Genomic DNA, 12,791 nt, shown 5'->3' on the forward strand with positions numbered 1-12,791 from the left:
CGTGCCTGCTCCTCGCAGGCTTTGGTTCGGTATAAAATTGGTGGTCTATAATCGAGCAGGCAGTTTAGCGTTTTGTAAAAACAAGTCAGGAAATGTGCTTCACGTCTGCCTTGGAGAGAGCTCCACTTTAATGAATCCAAGACTCGCTTCTCTTCCATATGTATTTGTGACAAATCGGGCTGCCTGTCGTTCGATGGGAGTAGTGTTTTTGTTTGTGTATGGATCCCATGCAGCTACCGTATATTCCAAATGTGGTCTGACGAGGGTGAGGTACAACTTCTCCTCGACAGAAGTTGATGGAAGTTGCGTCTCAGAAAATTTAGGACTCCTGTTGCCTTCACCGTTATATGATACGTCTGATCATTCCAACGCAGGTCCTTCTAAAATTTTGATGCCAAGGTATTTGGTCTGTTTGGTTCCATACAAGGGTGACGCCCAGGATTTTGAATGATGTTTTGCCTGGTTTTCTCTTCCTGCTGACACGCATGGTTTCGCTTTTGGAAGGATTGAACTGCATGCCCCGTTTTTGTGACCATTCTATCAAGATCTTTTTGGAGAGCATCCTCGTCATCAGCTGACTTAATCGGATGGCATACCAGTCGCCCACGAATCGTCTAGTGGTACTTGTGATTTTTCCGTGAATGTCGTTGACGTGGAGTAAAAACAAATGTGGGCCTAACACCGTGCCCTGGGGTGTACCACTTAACACTGGACGCCATTCAGAGCTTTTTCCATTCACGCACACCTGCTGGAGAAGTTTCATCATGTTGATGTGGTGTTGGGTGTGATGGTGCAATGGATTACAGAGGGAGTCAGCTGCAGTAACAACTGGCACAGTGTACGCACCACCAGCCTTCTATGCTACTGTCCCATAGTTGGGTATTGTGGGGTTCGGAGCATAAACTTCAAATCACCACCAAACCAATCTTCATTATTATCACCATCACCTTTAACAAACAGCAAGCACTTTTTCCCTCACACTATTAAGTTGCTTGCAGCAAGTAATAATGATTCTAAGACTATTACTAGGCTGTCTTCCAAGACTCTGCAAGATTCATCCAGGCATTGACAATGAAATTTAAGAATGTCTGTCCTCTTCTCTGTGACACTTCTTGCACTGACCCAACTATCATTATATCTGTTGACCTTTGTCAATGAAAGCTTTTCTAAGTGTTATAAGTTAAGACGTCAGAGGATAGATTTGATGACCAATCACACTTCCTGACACATAAGGGGTGTTGTGATAGATTATTGCATAATGGAAGCTTCCTGCTTTTTGCAGATGTTATATGCAGATTGATATGGCAGAAGGGCTGCACATTAATGTAAAGGAAACCTTTTCTTGTTCCTTAAGTTGAACAGGTTGACAGATGAGACTTCAAAATCTCACGTGCATTATTTCAGTTGCTCCATTTATCTGTGGGAACTCTGCCAATCTGTAGAATTGGATGCTCCATCAGCATCTCTGGTTCCATTGCAAAAGAAGTGTGGCCCTTCTAAAAAGAGTATCGAGCACTTTCTTGTTACAGCGGTGAGAGGCTGGGTGATTAAATGGCAATGGTCACTTGTTGCTGCCGACATTCAATGACAGGGAAATTCAAGGTGGTTGACTCAGACACCCAAGGTGAAATGGCTAGGAAGCTTTCATTCAGCAGTTGTATTATCTGTTCAGTGGGCTTCCCGGTGAATACACAGCCTCCAAAAGCACCAATAAGAACATAACAACATAAATGAATGAAACACTGAAGTCTGCAGATCCTGTGATTGTAGTAAAAACACAATGCTGGAGAAACTCAGCCGGTCTTGCAGCGTCCATATGAAGTAAAGATAACAACAGAAAAATCAGAAGCAGGAGTCAGATCTGTCGAGCCTGCTCCACCATTCAAAAAGATTATGGCTGACCCAAACATGGATTCAACTCCACTTGCCCACCCATTTCCCATGACCCTTAATTCCCCTATTATAATCCATTTATTTGTGTCTTAAATAAATTGAATTAAGCACTCAGAAAATTCCACAGACTCACCTCTTCTGGGTAAAGCAGTTCCTCCTCATCTCTAATTTAAATCCACTACCCTGAATCTTGAGACCTGTATCCCCTGGTTCTAAATGCACTGCTAGACTGAGACCCCCCTGAAAATAGGAGGAACAACACCTCTTCTTCCAACTGGGCTCCGTTTAAACAAATGACATTAACATCAACTCCTCTGGATTCCTTAAGAAACCCCCTTCTTCCCCATTTCCTTCCCTCTAGTTCTGCTTCTCTCTCTCACACACACATTTTCCCTCTATCTTTTTTCACTGAGCCAAAATCAATTCTCACCTTTTATTTTGTTATTTCCAAGTAATTCTCTTTTGGTTGTTAGTCTGAACTTCTCCCCCTCCCATTCTCCCCCCTTTCTCTTTACTTTTTAATTTAGGTGCCTGTCTGATTTTTGCTTATACCTTGAAGAAGGACTCAGGCCCGAAACATCAGTAATATATCTTTATCTCCTATGGATGCTGTGAGACTGGCTGAGTTCCTCCTGTTTGTTTTTATCTAAGCCTCACCTGCCAGTGGAAACAATCTCCATGCTGTTACCTGATCGATTCCTTTCATAATTGTGTAAATTTCTATAAGATTCCCCCCTCTTCTGTCCAAACTCCCATGAGTATAGCATAATGATAAACAGCTACCAAGACCATTGCATTGGTTAACATGGGCAGTATGGTTAACATAATAGCTCAACCCTATTACGGCATCACTGACTCGGGTTCAAATCTGCCACTGTCTACAAAAAGTTTGCACATTGTCCCCGTGTTTCCATAAGGTACTCCAGTTTTCTCTCATATGCCAAAGATGTACAGGGTTGGAAGGTTAATTGGTCAGCGCGGGCCGTGGATCAATGTACTGTACTGTACCTCTAAATTTAAATGTACTCTTACAACCCTGACTCAAGGGCAAGGAGAATTTAGTTTCTCTATTGTCTCACACAATGAACCATCTCTTGTATTCTCCATCCTTGTTAACATGACCATGACTCTCATTGGGATATCCATGATTACTCACCCTCGGCTGATCAGGCAGGAAGGAAACACTGGTACACTGAAGAATCAAAACAAAAGCTGACGAACCGATAAATGGACAGGCTTTCGTTCTGAGAAACAAAAATGCCCCCTTAATGTAGGGTCCACATCAGGGACAACATTCCTCCCAACCTCCAAAAACCTACAGGATTTGGGAGGCGAGTACCCATGGGCTGGAAGGGCCTTGCTACCCTGCTGTATCTAAAAAAAATGATCTTTTTCCTCCACTTGTACAGAGGCATTCAATGATTGAGATAAATCTGGAAGAAGAAACGTGGGTGAACTGGAAAAGAGATTCTCCCTGCACATTTGATTTATTTAAATGCAGAGTGCCCTAATTGTGCCTTTAACCAAAATGAACTGTAGCATTCTGTACAACTTTCTAATATTTCTTTTAAAGCAGCACAGCTCAGTTTTCCACCCAACATATATAGTCATCCAGCAAATAATCAAAAGCTGCACATCAAAGATTGGAAATACGGAATAAAAACAGATCCTGATAGAAATGCTCAGCACCTCAGGCTACACGGGGAGAAAGGGAACTGGGGCCATGCTTCATGTCAGACCCTTCATCTGAACTGGAGGAGGGAGAGAGCAAGTTAGTTCCAATTTGCAAAGGGGCGGGAAGGGGGTGGGGGAAGGATAGATAGAACATTGGAAATATTTCTGATTGGGTGATGCCAAGGTTGTTGTGGAGGTGAAGCCATCTGATTGACAGGTTAAAAAGAGAAAGGAACAAGTAAAAGCAGTGAAATGAAAGTGGATGGAGAGAATGAAAAACACAAAGGAAAATAAAAGCTCTAGGACAGAGCAAACCTAGGAGTACGGGTACATAGTATCTTGAAAGTAGCGTCACAGTTAGATTGGGTGGTCAAAAAGCCTTTCGGCATATTAGCCTTCATCATTTAGAATATTACATTGGGAGGTCATGTTGCAGTTATATAAGAATTTGGTGAGGCCCCATTTGGAGTATTGTGTTCAGCTTTGGTCACCGTGCTACTGGAAGGATGTTGTCAAGCCGGAGAGGGTGCGGAGAAGATTGACGAGGAGGTTGCCAGGACTCACGGACCTGAGTTGGAGGGAGAGGTTGAACAGAAGCTTTATTCCTGGCAACATAGGAAAATGAGGGGTGGCCTCATGGAGGTGTACAAAATGAGGAGAGAAACAGAGAGTCTTCTATTCAGAGTTGGGGAAATCAGTAACCAGAGGACATAAGTTTAAAGTGTTGGAGGGGTGAAGAGGGGAGATATTTAACAGGAATCTGAAGAGTAATCTTTTTGCATAAGGGTTGTGGGTTGCCGGAGTTACAATTGCAATGTTTTTTTTAAAAATTGGATAGATATGTGGATAGGATGGGTTTAGAGAGATGTGGGCCAAACACGGACAGGTGGGACGATAATGGTTGGAGCATTTTTGTTGGGCTTGGGCAAGCTGGGCCAAAGGGCCTGTTTCCATGCAATGTGACTTTATGACTCTATAACGATATTGATTCTGGAAACTGTAGGTTACTGAGATGGATCAGGTGCTCTTCCTTCAAATTAAAATGCAGAACATCTCAGACAGATAGGTCAAAGTGTGGATGGGAGATAGAATTACAGTGGCCAGTAAGAAGAAGCAAAGGCAGAAAGAACGCGGATCAGAAGCATTTTATTAAGTGAGTGATTTGCATAAAGATACTCCCTGGTATAGAGTATTTCACCATTAGGATACAGTATTGTCATTCAGATGTACAGTGTGATTGAATATCAACAAGGAGCAGATGGGAATGTCACCACCTTGAAGTTGCCCTCCAAGACACATGCCTCTCTGGATTGGAAATATATCGCCATTCCTTCACCATTCCTGCGTCACATCCTTGCGGATCCATCCCCACCTCAAGGAATCCACCAGTCCACAAAATCACCTCTCCACCACCTCTCAAGGGTAATTAGAGATGGTCAATTAAATGTTAGTGCAGCCTGCAAAGTCCACACCCCTTGAGTGAATTAAAAATATATAATGGAAATGTGAAATACAAAAAACGTCTGACAGCACCTACGGCACAGTTAGCATTAACACAACGCTACCACAGCGCCAGCAACCCAGGTTCGAATCCAGCACTGTCTGTAAAGAGTTTGTACATTCTCCCCGTGTCTGTGCAAGTTTTCTCTAGGTGCTCTGGTTTCCTCGGGACCCCTTCAAAAACATTCAAGGGGTAATTTGGTGGCACAGCGTCTTGGGCTTGGAAGGACCTGTTACCGTGATGGATGTCTAAATTTAAAATGTAACTTTAAAAGAGAAACAGTCAATGTTTGTGTTCAAAGATCCTTCATCAGGACTGAAACATTATTTCTCTTTCCTAGATGCTGCCTGACCTGCTGAGTGTTTCCAGCATTTTTTTATTTTTATTTCCAATGCACAGAGTGCCAGCTTTATCATAAATCCTATTAAAGTAAACTTAAGAGACACCCAAGTTTTATATTAAAGGCCTATTTCAAAGGAAACTTTATCTGGAAATTCCTTCACATCTTTATATGCATTTAAAGAACTTTCTTCATCTGTCTCTCAAACTGAGTGCAAGGAATGCTACACTGATGCATTTTATTAAAGTCATAATCATTTCCATGAAAATTTGCATTGAAGCAATGATATATTCATTTTTAAATTTTATTTACAGCTCAGTAGAATCCAATTCTGGCCATTTAAACCTGTGCCGCCAATTTACACCCAAATTAACTTACAACCCCGTATATTTCTGGAGAGTGGGAGGAAATTGGAGCACCCAGGGGAAATCCCATGCAGACACAGGGAGAATGTACAAACTCCTTAAAGAAGGCATCCTATTCATACCCAGGTCACTGGTGCCTTAAAGCGTTGCGTTAACCTCGATACTAAATTGTGCGGCCCACAATGTTATAATTTTAATTTTCCTTCCACTTTTCTCTAATTATTTTCCAACTGCTGACCTGTAGTTTTCCCCAGCCAGGAAGGTAAAAAAAAAACAAATGGACCCATGGAAATTCATGCTAAAGCTTCAAATATCTAAATTTACCTTTTTTGACCACATTCATATAAAGACGCAAGCTGATCTTGCCTGTAACAATTCCCCCACAGAGCAGCTTTATTATATATCGACCTGATCTGGTTCTCTACTGAAGTGAATATAAGATGTTTCAAATCCCCACTGTGCACAAAGTATAGCCCAATTGACAAAATTGGGACAGCTGTTTGACAGTTCTCAGCTATTCGACAGAAAACCGAATAGAATTGCCTCAGTCAAGACTTAACCAAAAAGAATTCATCAAAACATTGACGGGTTTTTACCGGCTTCAGGAGATGGACAACATCTAGGAACTATAATTGGTGTAAACCAAACATTATTCCCCCACATCATGTTTATCGGCTCTTGGACTACACGCCTTGGAGCTCAGAAGAATGTGGGGACCGCATAGAAGCATTTTGAATGTTGAAAGGCCTGGACAGAGAAGATGTGGCAAAGTTGTTTCCCATGATATGAGAGTCCAGGACAAGAGGGCACAACTTCAGGATTGAAGGGCACAATTTAAAACAGAGATGCATAAGAATTTCTTTGGCCAGAGTAAGTGAACCTCTGAAATTTGCTACCACAGGTGGCTGTGGAGGCCAGATCACTGGGTGCATTTAAGGCAGAGATTGACAGGTATCGCAATATCAAAAGTAATGTGAAGAAGTCAGGGGAGTGGGGTTAAGTGGGGGAATAGATCAGCTCGTGATGGAATGGCAGTGTGGACATGATGGGTTACGTACATGATCCTATATCTTATCGTCTTATTCATACCCAGGTCACTAGTGCCTTAAAGCGTTGTGGTCTTCTGGCAACGTTCAAATATCAACTACACGCAACGTAAAAAAAAGTTTCCCTCAAATTCCCTTCAAAATTCCTTCCTCAAACCTATCATTTATGCCAACGATTTTGATACATCTTCAATGGGAGGATTCTAAGTATTGATCATGTTCCATGCCTCATAATGTGGCATCTACATCAGATCACCCCTGGGCCTCCTTCACTCTACTTTCTCCCGATACTAAAGACCTCCAATCCAAGCAACATCCTGATGAATCTCCTCTGTGCTCTCTCCAGTAAAACCACGTCTCTTATGACGACCTGATCTGTGAATAATACTGTATGTGTGCTCTACGAAGCCAAATATTCTACCCTATCTACTTGTGTTCCAGAGAACAATGGAATTGAACCCCAAAGTCTTCCTGTTCATCAACATTCCTTCACATCATTCCATATGTTTTTATATCCTACTTATCTTGTCACGCTTGTTTTGAAATTTCATTTGCCAATGCTCTATTCAACTATCTATGTGTTCAATATCTACCTGCAGTCTTAGCCAATCTATCTTTCTATCCACATCACAATCAAAAACTTTCCAATCCCATCCAAGACATTAGTATGTATCATGACCATCAAGGGTGCTGGTACTCTTTTGTGGTACATCAGAGGTAGATTTCCCATTTGCAGAGCTTTTTTCCACCACTCCCCTCAACCTCCTGGTCTCCAAGCTAATTTGCATCTAATTGGTCAGCTCACCTTGGATCCCATGTTTGTCAAACTTCTAGACCACCCTACCATGTGGCACCTTGTCAAATGCTTTATTAAAGCCCACATAATCAACATCTATCCCTGTGCTTTCACCAATCTCCTTCTGACCTCCTCAAAAAATTCAAATGCCAGAGACAGGATTCCACCTGCGCATAACCATGCAGACTACCCCTGAACATCTCCCACCTTTCCAAATGTGCATGAATTCTCTCTGTTAGGATTTTATCCAGTTATTTCTGTACCACTGATGTAAAGCTCACTAGCTTGTAGTTACCCCTGCTGCCCTTAAATAAAGGAGCAACATTAGCTATCCTCCAGTCTTCCGGTACGTCACATGTGCTGAACGAAAGTGCAAAATTCTATGTCAGTGTCCCCACTACCTCTTCCCTTGCTTCCTGTTCCAACCTGGGATAAATCTTGTCCCAGCCTTGGGGATTTATCAATCCATGATACCTAACACCTGCTCCTTCTTAATACTGTAAACACAATGCTGGAGAAACTCAGCAGATCAAACAGCATACTTTATGCAGAAAAGATAAAGGTAAAGGTACATAACCAATACTTCAGGCTTGAGCCCTTCATCAAGGTGTGGATGATAGTGAAGGGCTCAAGCATGAAACAGTGGTTATGTACCATACCTTTATTTTTGTTACATAAAGTACGCTGTTTGATCTGCTGAGTTTCTCCAGCATTGCGTTTTTACTTCAATCACTGCATCTGCAGGCTCTCGGGTTTTACTTCTTCTTAATACTGGCCTGCTGCAGAGAATCCACGTACCCCTCCGGGTTCCCAGTTGTTGCCTGAACTTAGCTCATGGCGCGAGCAGTTGTAATAATTGCTGATTGCCATAAGCACAGGAGGTAAGTGATGGCAGAATGATTGCCTCAGGTGGCAGGCAATTTTTTTGGAAAAGCACAGTCCCTGCAGACAGAGGAAGGAGTTCCATGACCACTCTACGTCTATCGATTCACGGGGTAGGCCAAGGGACCAGTAATACTGTTGGCCATCTCCTTCAAAGCCAAAAGAGTACTCAGGAATTTCCCATGAGAATTGTATGTTGCCGCAGCTAAAATGGGTTTTGCCAGGTTTTTAAGTCTTCTCCTTCTTTACCATTTAGTCTGTGCCAATTTTTAAAAAGAAAGAAGAATCTGGATACATTGATTGGAAACAAAAAAAAACACCAGGAAACAGAGGCTATCCGACACTCATTACTGCGTCACCGAAGTTCTTAGAAACATTGTCACGGCTCTCCAGGAATAATTGCAATACAAAGCTGTAGATGCTGGAATCTTCAGCAGACAAAGAACTGCTGGGGTAACTTAGCAGGTCCAGTCAGCATCTGTGGGTAGAAATGGCCAGTCAACGACTCGAGTTCTGATAAAGGATCCCAACCTGAAACGTTGACTGACTATGCGGCAATTTTCTGCCATCCTAAAATCTGGGCTCATTCCTAGCTAACCCAAACGGATGTTACCATGGAAAATCCACAGCAAATAATCTCCTGGTGAACAACAGTATGATTAACTTCAATTCTTGCAGGTCCCATTCAGACCTGCAGAGGATTTAGAATGACATTCCCCACTCCGCTGTCATGAGGTGTATATTTGCAAATAGTATTTTTTTTGTTTCAATGCATTGCAGATATATTTTAAACAGAAAACAATAGAAAGCTCTGTAAGGCACCCTGCTTTCACAGGAGGTTGAGCAATAGCCTTTTGCTGTTTCTCTTCCAGAAACAATGATCCTGCAGTTTCATTAAAGTATATGCACCAGTACATTTTCCAATTGGCTGGTCACGATTTCCATGGCAACGATCAATAACAGCAGGGCCATGCTGAACTTCACAGTAAGGCTGAAGTTGTCAATGGCATCAATGAATAGGAGCAGAGAGAGAGAAGGTAAATAACCTGAAGGGACCAACTCCATATTTGCCAATGCCTCACACATCAAGTTTCGCACACAGTTCGACTGCAGTCAGTTTTTGGTGCATACGTTAAAAATTTAATAATTCAGAAATGCAAAAAAATACAATTAATTTTAGTCCTAACTCAACACCGTAAGCCTGTAGGTCTCTGTATCACAACCCCATAGTCAGAAACACATTCTAAATCTTCTTTGTTTAATATTGAGAGTTGATTTTTGAGTTTGATTCTCGAGCCCTGGTCTCATCATTTGCTAACACATTCTGCGCTGAAGGACTGAGCCTTTTTATGACCTCAGGATATGAACTTTTGGTTCTTTGATGATATTGATTAACTCATATGCTTGACACCATTGCTTCATCAGAGTAAAGTTAAGAAAACGATGTATACAATAAGGTCCACAAAGGTCAGCCACACAGCCTCTGGCTACAGTCCAGTTGGTCCTTATTTCTCATTTCTAAGCTCTCAGGAGGATCAGAAGACCACTTATCCAAGCTTCTGTTAAACTGAATCCTAAAATAAATCACCCCGAATCATCCATGAGCATTTCTATAGCTTTAGTGAACAATGCTACAGCATGCTGGAAAAGGTGCATAGGTTAGTTAGCTGAATTGCAACTCGAGCTGAAAGCAAACAATTCAACTCACACAAAGAGAAGGTGGACTAGAAAACAATTAAGAATGTTTGGTAGTGCATCAGGATGCTGGGCTGTTTGAAGTCCTTTATTGGGTGCCATTAATTTAGAAAACTGATGAATGCCAACTCACATCTCATATTCATCATAGCAGGAACTGCAAAAGAAACAAAGTGATCCTTCACTAATAGCACTCAGACAAGATTTGTCAGAAAATATTTGATTTCATTATTGAAAAATGTAGAGTATTAATCTACTAGCACGCTTGAATTCCAATATATAACACAAAGTGCTTAGATTACGAGCTGAAGAAATCCTTGCACAATATTAGACATACTCAGAGATTGCAACTATCTATTTAACAAGCGATTATAGATCGCCCTTTGGGCAGCAATAAGAATAATACTCCACAGAGCTGGATCGCCTTTGTAAAATGTGAACTATAATTAACATCATTAATAAATGTAAAAGAGAAAATCAAAGTCCACCACCATAAGCACATAAGAACTAAAGCAAGCTATTTAGCCCCAGGAGCCTTCTCCTCTCGTCAATCATGGCTCATCCGTGATCTAATTCTACATATTTAATATCAAATATTCCAAAGTATCTTCAGCTCAACAGTATGCTGAGCTGGTTGGCTTAGAAAACGATCAAGAAAGAGAAAGGCAGAGGTGCACGATTTAATCAGTTGTGTGTAAGGAAACACGGGTTCCAATGATCACAAAGCACTTACATCTACAATTTAGAAAAACACAGAAGCGCTAATTTCGGCAATCCCAGGGACCAGTGTGAAGTAGGCCAAGAGTTTATTGTCATACACATAAGTACAATGTACTGAAATTCTTACTTGCTGCAGCCAAATATCTATGTGTGTAAATACACCAACTACATATGGTGCACAAAATTACCACAATATGCCAAGACAGAAAAAGAGATCATAAATATAAAAGGACAGATAGTTAATAGTTGCAGTTAGTGAAAGAAATAAAGTGAAATTTTACTAGTTCATATTATTGGCGATCCCAGACTAATTTATGGTTGTGGTTAGGATAGGTATGGGGAGGTTCAAAGTTTTGACAGCTGTTGGATAATAATAGTTCTTGAACCTTGACATACTGGACTTATTCAGGTTTCTGTACTTTCTGTGGAATTATATTCACACCTGCATTCCAAAATAAAAGTATGCCATTTTGGCAAGGGAATCAGAATTAAAACTTCAGATGATATTCTGATGAAAGGAAGCAGAATTTCTTCATAAAGCCTGAAATGTTAACGGTTTCCCCCTCCCTGTGCTTGTCGCTTGTCCTCCTGCTTTTCTTCCAGCGTTTTCTTTCTTTCCCTTCGGCTTCATGCATGCAAGCCATGTTGTTTTTGTGGCTTGGAATCATTTTGCTTTCTTCCTACCTTCATCCCTCCATCCAGACTCCTCTTCTCCCTTACAGCATGCTCCATGACCCAGCCAAGAACACTGGACATCTTGGTTCTACTGATCTAGCAGCTAAGAACGTTCAACCAGATTTCGGATTTTAGATTTATTGTCAGAGTACATACATGGCATCACATAGAACCCTGATATTCTTTTTCCTGCAAGCGAGGCAGAATTACGACTTGCTGGCAGTGAAAGGAAACTGTTCACAAAATACACATGTAAACAAATTTAAAAAATGTAAACAAACTGACTGTGCAATTCAGAGAGGGGTAAAAAAAACAAAGTCCAAAAGTCAGAGTCCTAAAATGTGCCCCTGATTAAGTTTATTGTTGAGGAGTCTAATGATGGTGGGAGAGCAGGTGTTCCAGAACCTGCTGTTGCAAGTCTTTTTCCCAATGGTAGCAGTGAGAACAGGTCGTGTGCTGGGTGGTGTGGATCCCCGATAATTGTTGCTGCTCTGACGGCAGCGTTCCCTATAAATGTTCTCAATGGAGGGGGGGCTTTGCCTGTGATGTGTACACAACCTTTTGCAAGGCTACACTCAGGGGTACTGGTGTCCCCATACCAGACCATGATGCAGCCGGTCAGCACACTTTCCACCATACAACTGTCGAAATTTACCAGATATATACTCCCAATGCATGATGAAGCTATCTGTTCTGATGGACACTTGTACCTAGGTATCTGCCATTGGAAGAATATCTTTTTATTTTCTTATACCACAGAATCTGCGGGATCCAAATGAGCCAATTGATACCAAAACCAAGAGTAACCAAGGGAAGAAAACAGGTAGTGTTATTTCAAAATTTCGATTGTGTTTAATATAATTCAGCTATAATCATTCAGTGAACTCAGTAATAAAGACAAGTGGTTCAAAGACAGTGCTGTAATTAGAATTGTCCATATGGCAAATGTTCAATACCCAATTCACTTTCAGTATGTTGTTTATGTCTGATGCTCAAGTCTAATAAATAAAACAAAATTTAGATTTGGGCATCAAACACCAAAATTCCCACAGTTCAAATATGAACAAGAAATGGTTTTATATCCTTTCCCTTGCTTGAGAAAACAAGATTAACTGCAATATTTTAATTTCACGGCAAGCTGTCTTGCAATATTTGTAATCAAGTGTTAAATATGACTACATTGGGTTGTTTAACACAATAAATG

General features: G+C 41.2%; 1 long non-coding RNA gene across 2 annotated transcripts in view; it reads left to right on the forward strand.

Moving 5' to 3' along the window:
- The window catches only part of LOC138756533 (uncharacterized), a 47,759-nt gene that overhangs the window by 27,335 nt on the left and 7,633 nt on the right, over positions 1–12,791 (forward strand). For both annotated transcript variants that reach the window (XR_011353136.1, XR_011353137.1), the window contains one exon: positions 12,347–12,410. This is a non-coding gene — a long non-coding RNA (uncharacterized lncRNA). The remainder of the gene's footprint in view (positions 1–12,346; positions 12,411–12,791) is intronic.

The sequence above is a fragment of the Narcine bancroftii genome, chromosome 3 (genome assembly GCF_036971445.1).
Source record: "Narcine bancroftii isolate sNarBan1 chromosome 3, sNarBan1.hap1, whole genome shotgun sequence".
Taxonomy (NCBI): domain Eukaryota; kingdom Metazoa; phylum Chordata; class Chondrichthyes; order Torpediniformes; family Narcinidae; genus Narcine; species Narcine bancroftii.